The sequence below is a fragment of the Hylaeus volcanicus genome, unplaced genomic scaffold, assembly GCF_026283585.1.
Source record: "Hylaeus volcanicus isolate JK05 unplaced genomic scaffold, UHH_iyHylVolc1.0_haploid 12158, whole genome shotgun sequence".
Taxonomy (NCBI): Eukaryota; Metazoa; Arthropoda; class Insecta; order Hymenoptera; family Colletidae; genus Hylaeus; species Hylaeus volcanicus.
The window spans coordinates 34,288-49,222 of NW_026533122.1; the positions used below are offsets into that span (position 1 = coordinate 34,288).

The 14,935-nt window shown below is 34.7% G+C and overlaps 1 protein-coding gene across 1 annotated transcript in view; it reads left to right on the forward strand.

The window, feature by feature from the left end:
* The window catches only part of LOC128882725 (uncharacterized), an 85,773-nt gene that overhangs the window by 23,855 nt on the left and 46,983 nt on the right, over positions 1-14,935 (forward strand).

Below are 14,935 nucleotides of genomic sequence, written 5' to 3' on the forward strand. Positions count from 1 at the left end.
TTTCTTATTGAGCTACACCAGAGCATAGCAATTTTGCACCAACAATGGTTTCAAACAATGGAAGTGTCCATACATTTTTGCAAATGTGATCATCGCGAAAACCTGTACTGCAGCAAAATGTAAGGGATTTCATCGATTTCAGGCCAAACATACGTGAAATAATACGCTTTTTGCGATAAAAAGTGATATAAACTGGTAAAAAACAAAATAAGGACAAATGTGTTGTTATGGGACTAAATGGCAAATGCTCTTCCAGATGCAAGAAGTTTCAATCTGATTGGACCATCCGTCTCGGAGTAAAAAGCAAAACAAAATTTTTCTGTTTTTAAAAAGAAACGAGTAAAAAGTGACAAATCGCAAAAAGTCTTGATAGCAGGATCACCGGGGGTGCATGCTCTACAAGATGCAACAGGATTCATTCCGATTAGTCAAGCCATCTCGGCTTAATCGATGAACAAACATTTAAAAAAAAAAAGAAAAATACATGTCGAATTGAGTAACCTCCTCCTTTTCAAAATCGGCTAATAAAATGTAACTTACTTACATTACTTTTAATGAAGCAACTACAAAACTAATACAATTCAATTTTCAGAAATTATTTGGTGTATATATATAATTTTACTCAAATTGCATTTTGTAAATAAACCTTTGTGAGAAGTATTGACGAGAGTAAGCAAGTATACTGCAGTCTTCATTTTTTAACGAGATTGATGTAAAATGAAACAAGACGCACAATTAAATTAAATTATGTTAGCTATCAACAAACGAGTAAATAATAATATACATAACAATTTAACGACACAATTACGGTTGTATTGCTTCATTTAAGAAGAATTTAAAGTAAACTTTAATGAAAACAGATGGCCTACGGTAGAAAGATCAACATTCCTCGATACGTCTGATGCATCCTATTGCCTTAGATACAATTTATCTGTGATTGAAAATGTCTCCTATATAGGAGTCAACTTGAACCTGCGTGAACAGGTTTCTACACCGTGCGCTGCTGTTGTAGTGTTGTTAAAAAGGTCAAGTTTCTCCATCACGTTCGTTAAAACTAAGTAACTCCAACTTCTTGAATATTGATTTTTAAATTAGATAATTATTTATCTATGTAAAACCACCTCTGATTACCTATTACCATCTCTAATTACATATATATCTAAAGAGTCTACCAAAAAGGTATTTAATATTTTATTTTTTAACAATAAAATACGCCAGTTAGGGTAGTTGTGTCGGACACTTAAACAACATCGTCTTTTATATTTAATTGGAACCATGTGCAGTTTCATTTAAAATGAGAAAAAATCAGATATACATATTTTGTACCATTTATGTTTCATAAAGATAATAAGGTCCTAGAAAACTCTTAAGGACATTTAGTATAATACTTAGAAGTAATACTTGTTATTTATTTTCTTATCAGTTGTGTGAATTTGTGTACATCCTTGCATTTACAAAACCATTTATTTTGGTTAGCTATGAACAAATCCTAACTCACTTCGCCAATTCAAACGATATAGTGCCCTAAAGCACGAGTGTCTAAAAATCTGTAGTGGAACGCGAAAATCTTATGACGTAGAAGCGAAACGAGGACTCCGAGTGCAGGTTGCTCCTCTTTGGTGGCGCATTTCTCTTGAGGCCGTTTTAGAAAGGCCAGTGAAACTTCTAGAAGGCCACGCGCAAAGACTTCGTCTCGCATTACAATCGCTGACGTACCGTTTCACAAAGATTTTACAGAGCTACCGTTGCTCGCATCGCGTCGGTTTCATTGGATTAGCGTTCTAAGATTTCAGCTACGCTCTTAGTTACTAATAGAATCTTTAGTAACATTCACCAATATTGTTATTTTATTGAAACCTTAAAAGAAACATTGAAGGAAGTCTCTTTACCATATATACCATCTTTGTATTAGCAAATAATTTGATTTTATAACATATTTATATATCATTTGTTCCTTTTCATTCAATTAATCATTCTTTATTTTATATTCTAAGTCATATTACAACATTTAAAATTTTTTCATAGTTTCCTGAAGTAGATCTAAACAAGTTAGAAATGTTTCTGGTCAAACCGTTTCGAAAAGTAGACTTGCTTAGAATATTATTACAAGAGTTCAATAGATCACAGAGTACAAAAATTTGTGTGATTTGCATACATTTTGATATAATAAAAGGAAGTATATTTAATATATTTTTTTTTAAGGTTGACTTCAGAAAATAGTAACTAACTGAATAGGTGAAAGAAAAGAAAAGATTCTATACGAAATATCTGATCCACTTATTTAAAATGAAACATTTAAAAATATTCTTGAAGCTTATACCATGCCTAAATATTTAAAAAACGGTCATTCTTTTGCTCAAGAAAAGTGTAAAAGACCCAAAAACTGGCAATGTATGTTCACTTTATAGAGAACTTGTTCATAAAAAGAACTCTGAAAGAATTTTTAAAAATGAACTCTGTATTTCATTATCATGTATATTGTTTTGGAAACAATGACTGTAATAATAGAAATTCATAGAATCAGTTTTCCACGAGTCGAAGCTTTTCACAATGACTTTGCATACACTGGCAAACTGTTTCTATACGATGGTTATTTGTTTACATAAAAAGTTTTCTCACATTAATAGAATAATTTTACAAGTGTCATTTGAACTGTGAAGACGTGTATATAATACTTACAATGAAGCCCATTTTACGTATTACATCAGAAGAAAGTATTTTTCTTCTGCGTGATGGTCTTTCAATGCGTACAGTAGCCTAAATGTGTGTTGTAGGTCAGTCTCCAATTCTACGATTGCGTACAAATACTTGTAAAGATGTGTTAAATTAGTAAATGAACAGTTAGATGAGCATTCAAGAAAGTTAATTTTAACGCTTGCGAAAGGAAGAAAAAGTCAATGCTGTTAAAAAAATCATTAAAGCTCAACTGGCTTTCGCTAATAAATATAAAGAATAATTTGTTTCCGATTGGAAATGAGTAATATAGCCTGACGAAGCAAAAATTTATAGAACATTTTCGAGACGTACTATTTATAGTATATTATTTGCTTACATATATAAATTTAATTATAGATATAGTTATATTTGTTATGCGAGCTGGGACGTAACAACGCTAAACTATTGTATTATTGTAGCAATACTACATATATGTCTCTTTATTTTGTAACATTAAGTAGGTTTCATTCTGAAATCATTTAGTTTCAGTGGTGATTGTGAGCAGAAACAAAGATAAAAATTGATTTCCAATTACTTTTAATTTCTATTCTTACGAAGAAATAGCAATCGAGATAGTAAAATATTAATTTATCACTCTAAATGTATTCATCTTACAAGTAGGTGATAATTTCTTAAAATTATAACAGTTCATAAAAAAAGAATAATATCAGTAATAAGATACTGATAAAAAACTTCAAAAAAATAAAAAAATTACGTCAAGTACATGAAAAGGTGGAGGACTCAAGGAGTTATCGTTGAAAAATAGAAGATCCCCATAAAACAACTACAAGAAAGTAGAAAAAGATGTGAAATTGAAATGAACTGTCAGATGATTTGCCTAGATTTCCGCGGTCTGGAAGTCAAATGCTTGGCGTGGCCAGCCAAGGCATTCTTAAATCATTAATACCCATACTTTTTCTCTTACAGACTTTCAGCTAATTTGTCAATTTAAAACTCTGACAATGTTATGAGTACCTTTACTCTCGCAAGCTTTCAGATAATTTGTCAGTTTCAAACTCTGACAATATGAGTACACTTTCATTATTTTGCGTTTTAAAATAACTCTTTCTTATTCATCGACACCTTGACCTTGGCTGGCCACGCCAAGCATTTGATGTCCAGGCCGCGGAAATCTAAGCAAATTTCTAAGCAGTCTCAGTTTGTGGCAGATACGCTATTTAGCTTCTTCATTTTACCACCAAAATGTGAGGCAGTCACTTTGCATGAGTTGTCATTAGGGTCTAAACGTCAGCACTGTTGAAAACAGCATTTTAGCTGCACATAGTTGGAAACCACCGAATTTTACATTGTGTTACAACAGTATCGCCATTGCACTGTGCTGGAAAGCATCTCCATGTACTAGCAGCTCATTTCGATTTCACATATTTTTCTTCTTGCTTGTAGTTTATTTTTATGGGAATTTTCTATTTTTCAATGGTAACTCCTTGAGTCCTCCACTATTTGATGTACTTGGCGTAATTTTTTTACTTTTTTGAAATTTTTTTATCGGATCTCACTTCTTTTTACAAATCATTTATTATATAGAATCTATTTTAAATTTATAAAAATAAAATTGATATTTCTGTAAACTCTACATAAGAAGTCAAAATTATTATTTGTTTTTTTAATTGAATAGAGTAAAATAAAGGGAGAGGGGATAACAAAAGCGAATATATATATATATATATATATTTTATATAATTTATTAATTTTAAACACTTATTCGTTCAATTTATAAATAATTATATATACCTGTAATTTTGTTTTTGCTGCAAGAAATTTTAATGTTAATGATGAAATGAGAAAATGACTCCATTTCTATAAGCTCTACATAAAAAGTCTAAATTAAAAACACTTTAGTGGTATGAATCTATTCTGTATGAATGAAGGTACCTGACAATTCAGATTTTGACAACTTACCTTGTAATGAAAATGGATAAATATTTTACAACAGTTGTTGCAATTTGTTAATGTATAACCTCCAAGCCTGTGGTTCCCTTCATTTGTATATATTCTGCATAAAAAGTCTTAATTCAAAACACTTTGGTGGTATGGATCTATATTAAAAACAGTTTTCTGTATGAATAAAGGTATCTGGCAATTCAGATTTTGACAACTTACCTTGTAATCAAAATTGATCAACACTTTTCAACACTGGCTGCAATTTGTTATTAAACCCTACATAAAAAGTCTAAATTGAAAACATTTTGCTGATATAAATATAATTAATAATGCAATAGTGTAAAAACTTTTGACACTTGGCAGGTTATGAATGATGACATCTGTTTCGACTCTCGACGCTCGATAGCCGACGAGCCATGCCGAACCGAATGATTCCGAGAGTCGACGAACGACTTTCAGCTTTTGCTTAGCTCCTATTGGCTAAGGGTTGATGACGGGAAAATCATACGAAAAATACCGTTTCTGACAGATTCATGACATGATATTACGATATCTCAGTTGTACGTGGACCGATTTTCTTGATTTTGGTTTTATTCGAAAGCTTATATGCGGTTTACAGAAAAATGCCTTTAAATTTAGAAAATATTGCAGGCGTGTTGAGATATTCATGAAAGAAGTTTCAGGTTAGATTGAAATGGACTATCTCTCCTGTAAAAGATAGCGGTAGCGCCACGTTATATACCCTATATAACGTGCCATATATATATAGGTTATATATGTATATATTAAATATGTATATATAGGTTATATATGTATAGGCTATATATGTATATAGCCACCCTGGCTGTATAATTTTTCATGAACTTGGCGTCGAGACGCTACCGCGTCTCTAGATTCCCCAGTCGCAAGAATGATCACTTTAAAAGCATTGCTGTCAGTCGCATGCGTCAAACACTGGAAGATAGAACAGATGGACGTACAAGCAGCATTCCTGAATGGAAAAATAAAATCTGAGGTTTATATTTACCTGGCAGACGGATATAAAGTAAACACTAATAAAGTATGTTTGCTTAAGAAGGCGTTATACGAACTATGAGAAAGTCCCCGTGACTGGTATGAGTGTTTTGACAACTTCATGGTAAGGGAAGGATTTATAAGATCAAGTTATGACTATTGTATGTACATGAGAGAAATTGATGGGTTTAAAATTTATATTATGTTGTATGTAGACGATTTGTTAATCCTATGTGTAAGCAAATTACGAGAAAGAGATTTAAAGAACGTGTGAATATTGAAAGCGACAAGAAGTGAAAGACAAATTTTCTATTGCAAAGCACGCTGCAATTAATCAAACGAGTCGTTCAATATGCAATTACTTGAGTACTAGTATCAGAGTTCAGTTGCACATAGATTATCGATCTCGGTGGTATTATGACCATCGATTACCGGTGATCATTATGTCAATAGATCCTCATTACTCTAGAAAGTTGGAAGTTTGGAGCTTGTGATCGATCTTATCAGATACCATCACCCAGCTGTTTTAAGAAAGAAAGTTAATTTTGTTATTAATTCACAATACACATGTCAGAACTGTAAGTACTAAATTAATATAGAACACTCAAAGATGAATCAAATTCCCATACAGATAAAAACTTCAAGTAATTAATAAAAGACAAAGAACTTTCTATTCGTTACTCGTTTAATAAAAACTAGAATTTGTGTTAGATATAAGTTTCATGTACTTTTGTTTATTTTTGTTTTTTGGCGCCCGCGGTTGTGGCGACCTCGGTATGTATCGTCTTCCGGCGCCACCTACGTTCTTCACTTGTTACTACATGTAATTTTTACCAAAGACATGTGCAAAGACAGATTTAGGCTAATCCAAATATATATTTTATAGTATACTAGTATTTTATTTTTTAAATAACCTAAGCAACAATTTGAATTAGTAAATGTTTATCTAGAGACGCGGTAGCGTCTCGGCGCTAAGTACATGACAAATTATACGCCACCTCGTATACCTAGCGCTGACACTCCGCGTATCTATTACTCGTAAACTGGCTATTTCAACCTAACCTGAATGTTATTAACTGACTATATTTCGTGTGTAAGGAATATCAAATGAAATGAAGAGAATTCTTTTTACACTTATACATTTATTTTAAGAAGAAATGAAAAGAAATTTAAACAAAACATGTTTTCCTGCAAAAGAACAAAAGAAAACAGGACAAAGAAAAAAACGTGCGTCACGCCTCACACAGTGTGCAAAAAAAAAACAGCGCACCAAACGCATGCAGAAGGGCGTATCGCTCGCACATTCAAAAAATACAAAATAAAATAATTATATCTCAACACTGAAACTTCTTTCATTAATATCTCATCACGCTTGTAATATTTTCTAAATTTAAAGGCATTGTTGGAGAAATAATTTCAGAGGTTGGTGTTGCTTCTATTAGCAAAGGTAGCAACACTGAAACAAAAGAATATGTGCGACTGTGAATGTATCCGGACAGTGATGGACATTCGTGGGTTTTTTCCCTCGAGGGATTCCTTTCTGCGCATGCGTAAGCTGACGTCACAGCTGTATGTCGTCTGCTACCATACATGTATCTGAACGTCCAGAGGAGGTGCATTTAAGAAGCCTTTGCACTTTTCCCGCGTTTTTAACGGACAAATAAAGTACAAAAGTGTTAGTGCTTTTTTTTAATTCATATTTCTACTTCTTCTTTATGTATCCCTATATATATATAGTTATATGTTATAAATCAATAATTTTTTTGTTATAGCTACTTTTTAGAAATGCTTGCCTGTGATCGAACTACTGCGATGCAGTTTCAAGTCGATTAAAATATGAAATTAGTTTTATTTAAATGTATTCAGTTAATATTGGTAAGGTATATGCTTCCAATATATGATTGTATATGTATGTTTCATGTATTTGTGTCTTATGTTCATATTTATGTGCAATACTTTTGTTCGAATACTGGTAAGGTTTTCTGCAGTCTCTTTACTCTTAGCAAAAAATGTTGATATTCATGTAATAAATCGGCTGCAGACGTAAAAACTAAATAAATAATGAAATGTTTCTCACTTTTTATTGTACATCTATGCTATCTTCTTTCATAAAAACTTATCTCTTTCCCTATAACTTCCTTATATTTTGTTCCTTACTGGGATGCAATGGTACCCTAAATTCCAAAGTAAGTATATACAGCAGTGAGAACTGCAACGTTCGCTCCAGTGCGCATGATCAGGAAAATCCCACGAATGTCCATCTCTATCAGGGCCCCCAAGCTCTACTCTTGTGATCATGAAGCCCGATTTAATTCGCGCCCCGAGGTTTGGCGGCGCCAGTGTCACACTTTTACGTACTATTAAGTTCATATTCTGTGTGTTTATTCTATGGTGTATGCACCCGGCAAAATTTGAACTCCACCTCACTCCATACATCCATATTTGGTCACTGAAACATACGAACATTTTCAATTGTTTCAAAGCTAACCGTACGATCGAACGCGATCGATAATTCAACAATTGGAACGATTGGATGGAATTCAACGATTTTACTAAAGACATGGACGATAAAAAATGGTAAATAATTTTTAAAGTATATTTAACAAATTTTTAATGAAAATATTTAATAAATTCTATTAACATCAATTAGCACCTGTTGCATCTGTCAAACCACAGGAGGAAACTGGAATGGAAATTGAAGAAGAAGAAGAACGTAAGTTTTTGATCTCTATACATATACATATGATAAAATAATATATAAAGATAACATTTATACACTACATGTAAATGAGAAGACCTCCAACATTTAATGTATATACAATGTTATGTAATTTGGTTAATATACACTGACGGACAAAATTAAAGGGACACTATTTTAAAACGTCATATCTATGGGAGTTTTCAACCGATTTTGGGGAAACTTCGCGAGGAGTAGTTTTGAAGTGTCCTCTAAATGTGTGCAAAGTTGCATTGGCGAGGGTTGATACGAAGGGGTTAATTCGCCCCCGTAAAGAGGGGCACGTCGAAAAACGCCACTTCTGAGGGGACCAGGGGTGACGGAAGGGGTTGAAAAAATAAAAAAAAACCTTTGTGCGACCCTCCTCGATGCCCTCTACAAAATGGTGACGTTTCTGCTCGGCACACACACATTTACACCCATACAGCCGCTTTCGCTGCGGGGGTGCCCCGTCATAAAGTCTACAATGACGGTCGGCTATTGTTGTGGTTGTCCATTGTGTCTACTAGCGAGCAGATCACCCTGTAGAATATGATATGTATGACTAAATTACGAACAGAAAATGGCTTTCTCAAAAACTGTAGCTTCGCTGTTGTTTGTCCCATAAACTGACTCGATAAAAGCTAAAGGGGGAAACACACGTTACTGAACCCTGTGTTTGCCCTAAATTTAAAAATTTATTTATTTTGTTTTCCAAATTTAGAAATTTATCCTCCGTTACTTCGTTAAATGTTTAATAAAAGAAATTTTTTTGTATATTGTCTTTTTTTATTGAACACCCTGTTCGAGAATCTCCCTAATGTATTGGTAAGATATATTTTCATCGAAACATCGTTCCAACCCCTACACCTGTGGGTGGACCACCCTTAACTCTGGGCCACCCTATTCAGTTCCAGGGGCAGTTTTCGAAACGAGCTTTAAATGACATTGATCCTTAACGTACCGAGAATAAACATGGTGAATTTCATCGACCTTCGAGGTGCGGAAGTGCTCCCTTACGAAGGGTGTTGAAAAGTGGCGAACTGTTCCATCCCTGTAAGGGGTGCCTATGGGGCGCACGACGTGGGCGTTGGCATTTCCTGGATCAGGAGATTCCAGGGAATGCATTGAGCCCAAATTCGGGACTGTAGTCCAAACATTGTGGATTTTGGAGGGGGTGGGGTGTTGTGAGGGGTGGATTTGCCCGAGAAGGATTTTGAGGGGTGCATTTTGTAGAGGGCATCGAGGAGGGTCGCACAAAGGTTTTTTTTTATTTTTTCAACCCCTTCCGTCACTCCTGGCCCCCTCAGAAGTGGCGTTTTTCGACGTGCCCCTCTTTACGGGGGCGAATTAACCCCTTCGTATCAACCCTCGCCAATGCAACTTTACACACATTTAGAGGACACTTCAAAACTATTCCTCGCGAAGTTTCCCCAAAATCGGTTGAAAACTTCCATAGATATGACATTTTAAAATAGTGTTCCTTTAATTTTGTCCGTCAGTGTAGATCAACCCGGGCTCACCGTTGGATGCCAGGACAATGTGGGACTTCAGGACAGCATGGGACTGAAGGGCTTCGTTGATCCTGATACCAGTAGAGACTCCGGCATGTGTGTGAAGTTAGCCCCGCATTTTTCGAATTTTTGATTTTTTTAAATTGTGCTACATTGTGCTACGTTTGTGCCGTATTGTGCCGTAAACCGCAACTCTGTAAGTCAAAGCGTACTCAAGAAAATAGAACAAAACAAAATGTTTGATAGACTCGCACTTTTCGAATTTTCACTTTTCCTTTTTTGTGCCGTATTGTGCAGTATATAAGAGATCGATAACGTCAATAACAATTAAGAAAAGAAATAAAACCATAATTATACTAGCCCCGCACGTTTGCCGAAACAAACTTTTTTTTCTATAGAAAGATGCGTACTAACTTGTGCTACATTGTGCCATTGGCAGAAACTTGTTATCTCTACTCATTTTGCAGATAAAAAATGTTGAATTTTAAGGAATACAAAATTTAATATTCGCACAATTTGCGAACGGCGACAGATAATCGAATTCTGCAAGTTGTGCTAAATTGTGTTACGTACAATACACGAGAGTCGTGCGTTAAAAATTGAGATTAGCTCGAGGGTCAATAAAAATTAACAGAAAAAGCTGGGAGTGAATAAAAATTTCGATATTTCCGAAATTTCTTTGATTGTGCTGGATTGTGCTAGACTGGCACAACAACTTTTCCTAATTACAAAATCTCAGAAAATGTTTTGTAAGTTTTCTTGACCCTCGAACTAATCTGAATTTTTAACGCATATGTCTCGTGTATTCTAAATAGCACAATTTAGCACAATTTGCAAAATTTGATGATCTGTCGCCGTTCGCAAATTGTGCGAATATTAAATTTTTTATTCCTCTTATATTCCTCTGCATAATGAGTAGAGATAACGAGTTTCTATCAATGACACAATGTAACACAAGTTAGTACGCATCTTTCTATAGAAAAAAAAGTTTGTTTCGCCAAACGTGCGGGGCTAGTATAATTATGGTTTTATTTCTTTTCTTAATTGTTATTGACGTTATCGATCTCTTATTTACTGCAAAATTCAGCACAAATATAGCACAATACGGCACAAAAAAGAAAAAGTGAAAATTCGTAAAGTGCGGGGCTATCAAACATTTTGTTTTGTTCTATTTTCTTGAGTACGCTTTGACTTACAGAGTTACGGTTTACGGCACAATACGGCACAAACGTAGCACAATTTAAAAAAAATCAAAAATTCGAAAAGTGCGTGGCTAACTTCACACACTTGACTCCGGCGCCTATAATGTGCTTCCTGGTTCATCCAAAGGTTAGTGTATTACCTTACAATAATATTATCTTCTATTGCATTCCTTTTTTTGAGTTATGATAGGTATTCAATATTATGTGTGTCATTTAAAAGGTGCTTCTATTAATTCTTCGTTACAATTACAGATTGTGCTGTCCAAAGGGGTCGACTCCAAGCAGCCAGCAGGAAATGCTTTAAAGGTATTAAGTATTTTTTTTGTACATTTTTCCGTATTTTATTGTATATTTAATTGTATTTTTATTACATATAATTTTTAAATATAGCGCATGTATAATTTTATTATATATATTTTTTATTGTATATTGTACCGTATATTTTTATTACATTTATGTATAATAAATTTAATTTCATAAAGTAGGGCCTTTTTCTTTTCCTTCCTTTACTTTTTATTCAGTTTCATTTTAAAGCAGGTACAAATACACATATATAGGACCATGCTGTTGTGTGTGTGGCTCACTGATTATGTTGTATGTGGTAATAACGATACTGACGCCGCCAAACCACGGGGGCGCGAATTAAATCGGGCTTCAACGCGAAATACGGTAGCTTGGCGACCTTGATCACTATATCCGGGGCAGACCCTGTATGAATGCTGGAATGAACAAACGTGTATGTTTGGTTAAGAGTAAAAACTGTAAAACGTGGTTTGAGAACCTGTTTCATATCAAAGAACATCATGCATAATAATTGGAGACACCGAGTGCAATTGCAGTGTATCAAATTAATTACAAAGCAGAATATATTTTCTTTATATTATTTTCAACGAAAGGTAAATAACTGCGCACGTTTTTATTTTCTTTCCTCGCTAAACCTCAACAGCCATTTTTCTAATGTAAATCGCATATAAGCTTTCAAAAAAAACAAAATCAATAAAATCGGACCACGTACAACAGAGATATCGTAATATCATGTCATGAATCTGTCAGAAACGGTAGATTTTTCTTCTGATTCTTACTCTTATTCTTTTCGTCTACACTTAGCCAATAGGAGCTAAGGCCGTTCGTCGATTCGTCGACTCCCGGAATCAGTCGGCATGGCTCGTCGGTCGGAATTGTAATATGGCTGTCACTCATGCCGCTCGTTCATTTCTAACCTGTATAACCTGCCAGTTTGTATTTGTGACATTTGGGGATCGTAAATTGAATAATTATTTTGATATTCAACGGCTACGTGTAGGGATATTGTATTCGGAAGTATACGGTTATAAGTGATGAAATATCTTCCTTGCCGTTGTTGAAAGAAATATATAAATATGGTGATTGAGTATGCAGTTCATAATAAAAATTTCAGTACATGTTCATTTTGTGCAAATAAGAAACATTGTGCAATAAAAATAAGTGTTGTAATACAATAAGTTGTGCATTACAAATAGTGGATCTCTTTTTTAATTTTCTCACTTTATCTTTAACATTTAAATTTCTTGCAACAACACTTTTTGCCATGCATTCTGCGTACTTTTGAAAACTTAAAGGACTGAAACTGATCTCTTTTTTCTATATATTGTAATATCAGTAAAAATTGTGTGGTACACCTTGCATTGCCCAAAGTCTTGAAAAATTAATTTAATTTCAAGATATGATAAAACACAACTTCACAAATGGAGAAAGGTGCTTCCAAACAAATTCTGATTGCGAAATTACTTTTGTTCGATCACAATAGTTGTGAGACAATGAAAGTGGGAAATTTCTACATCAAAGCAATACCTACTACTAAAATACAAATGTGAGATCATTGTTATAAGTTTAAGGCAGCGACTTTCCACAACGGTAAAAGTATTTCCGATGGTCATTACACGAGTATGGTAAGGGGCAAGGGGACAACATGGGTAGCTGTTGATGAGTTATGAGTAGAAAAACAAGAAACAGTCAAATATTTCCAAAATGGAACATTTGTGAGAAAAATGGTTTAGAGAAATGTTTTAGGGTTTCAAAAATTCTATTGAACGATCGTGTCCGTTTGACCTTGAAAGGACCGGTCAAAGTCACGTCAAGGTCAACATGATTTTTTTAATAGAACACCTCATTTTTTATCATCCACTGTGAAAGCTGGCTATGAGACCTTTTCAAAACCCTGGAAGTCAAATGCTTGGCGTGGCCAGGCAGAGCATTCTCAGATCATCAATACCCACACTTTCTCTCTCCCAGACTTTCACATAATTTGTCAATTTAAAACTTTGACAATATGAGTACATTTTCATTTTATTGTGTTTTAAAATATTTCATTCATTGACGCAGATACCTCTCCTCTCACAGGCTTTCACATAATTTGTCAATTTAAAACGCTGACAATATGAGTACATTTTCGTTATTTTACATTTTAAAATAATTCTTATTCAACAAAAACCTTGACCTTGCCTGGCCACGCCAAGCATTTGACTTCCAGGCCACGGACATCTAGGCAAATGTCTAAACAGTCTCAGTTCGTGGTTGATACACTATTTAGCTTCTTCATTTTACCGCCAAAGTGCGGAGCAGTCAGTTTACTTGAGTTGTCATTAGGGTCTGAACGTCTGCACTGTTGAACACAGCATTTTAGCTGCGCATAGTTGGAAAGCACCGAATTTTTCATTGTGTTATACAGTATCGCCATTGCACTGTGCTGGAAAGCATCTCCATGTACTAGCAGCTCATTTCGATTTCACATATTTTTCTTCTTGCTTGTAGTTTATTTTTATGGGGATTTTCTATTTTTCTATGATGGGAAACAACATCGTATTTCACATCCAACAGATTGCAGGGTTGGCAAGAAACTGCTGGATCTTGTGCACGTTGACTTGTGTGAAATGAACATTAGGTCTTTAGGAGGAGCTAAGTAATTTCTCTTATTCAAGGATGACTTGTCGCATTTTAGGACGGTTTATTTTTTGAAAACTCAAGATGAAGCTGGTGCCAAATTGAACACATTTCTTAAGATGACGGAAAATCAATTTGGAAGAAGGATAAAGTGCCTCAAGTCAGATAATGGCACAGAAATTAAGAATGCCAACACTAAAAGAATGCTTGATCAACTCGGAGTATTTCATGTCAAGACAAGTGCTTACACACCTGAACAAAATGGACGAATAGAAAGAGAGATGCGAACTGTGGTCGAAGCTGCCAGGTCAGCAAACCACACAAGGAACTTGAATGAGAATTTATGGGCTGAGGCTGTTAACTATGCAGTCTTCCCGCTAAATCAAATTGGAACGAGTTCGCTGAAAGATAAGAATCCTGCTGAATTATGGTTTGGACGCCAAGTTAATATTGATAAATTAAACATTTTCGGCAGCAGGTGCTATGTACTTATAGAAAACCATAGAAGAGCCAAAACTGAAAGGAAATCTAAGGAAGAAATTTTTGTTGGGTATGATATTGATTCGCCATGCTACAGAGTTTACATACCGGATGAAAATGAAGTTGTCTGCTCCGATAACGTAATTTTTGACGAAAATGCTGAAGATGGACGTAGCTATAGATGTGATACTCCCTTGGTTGAAGTCTCCGATGAAGATTCAGAAAGAGGATATAAAAGCTCCGACACTGAAAATTCGAGTCAACCTGATGACCTTGATGATAGGTGAGTTGCAAGTGATGAAAGTCAGTTGGAATTGTCGGTTCTGAGGGATCGTGCAACCTCGAAGAAGCCAGTTAGATATGATGATTATGTCTTGAGTTGTACCGGTGTCGAAAAGGAAATTAATAAAACTGGATTGGCTGAAGCCGAGAATATCTCTGTATCGAGAGCCTTGGAGGATCCAAGATGGCGC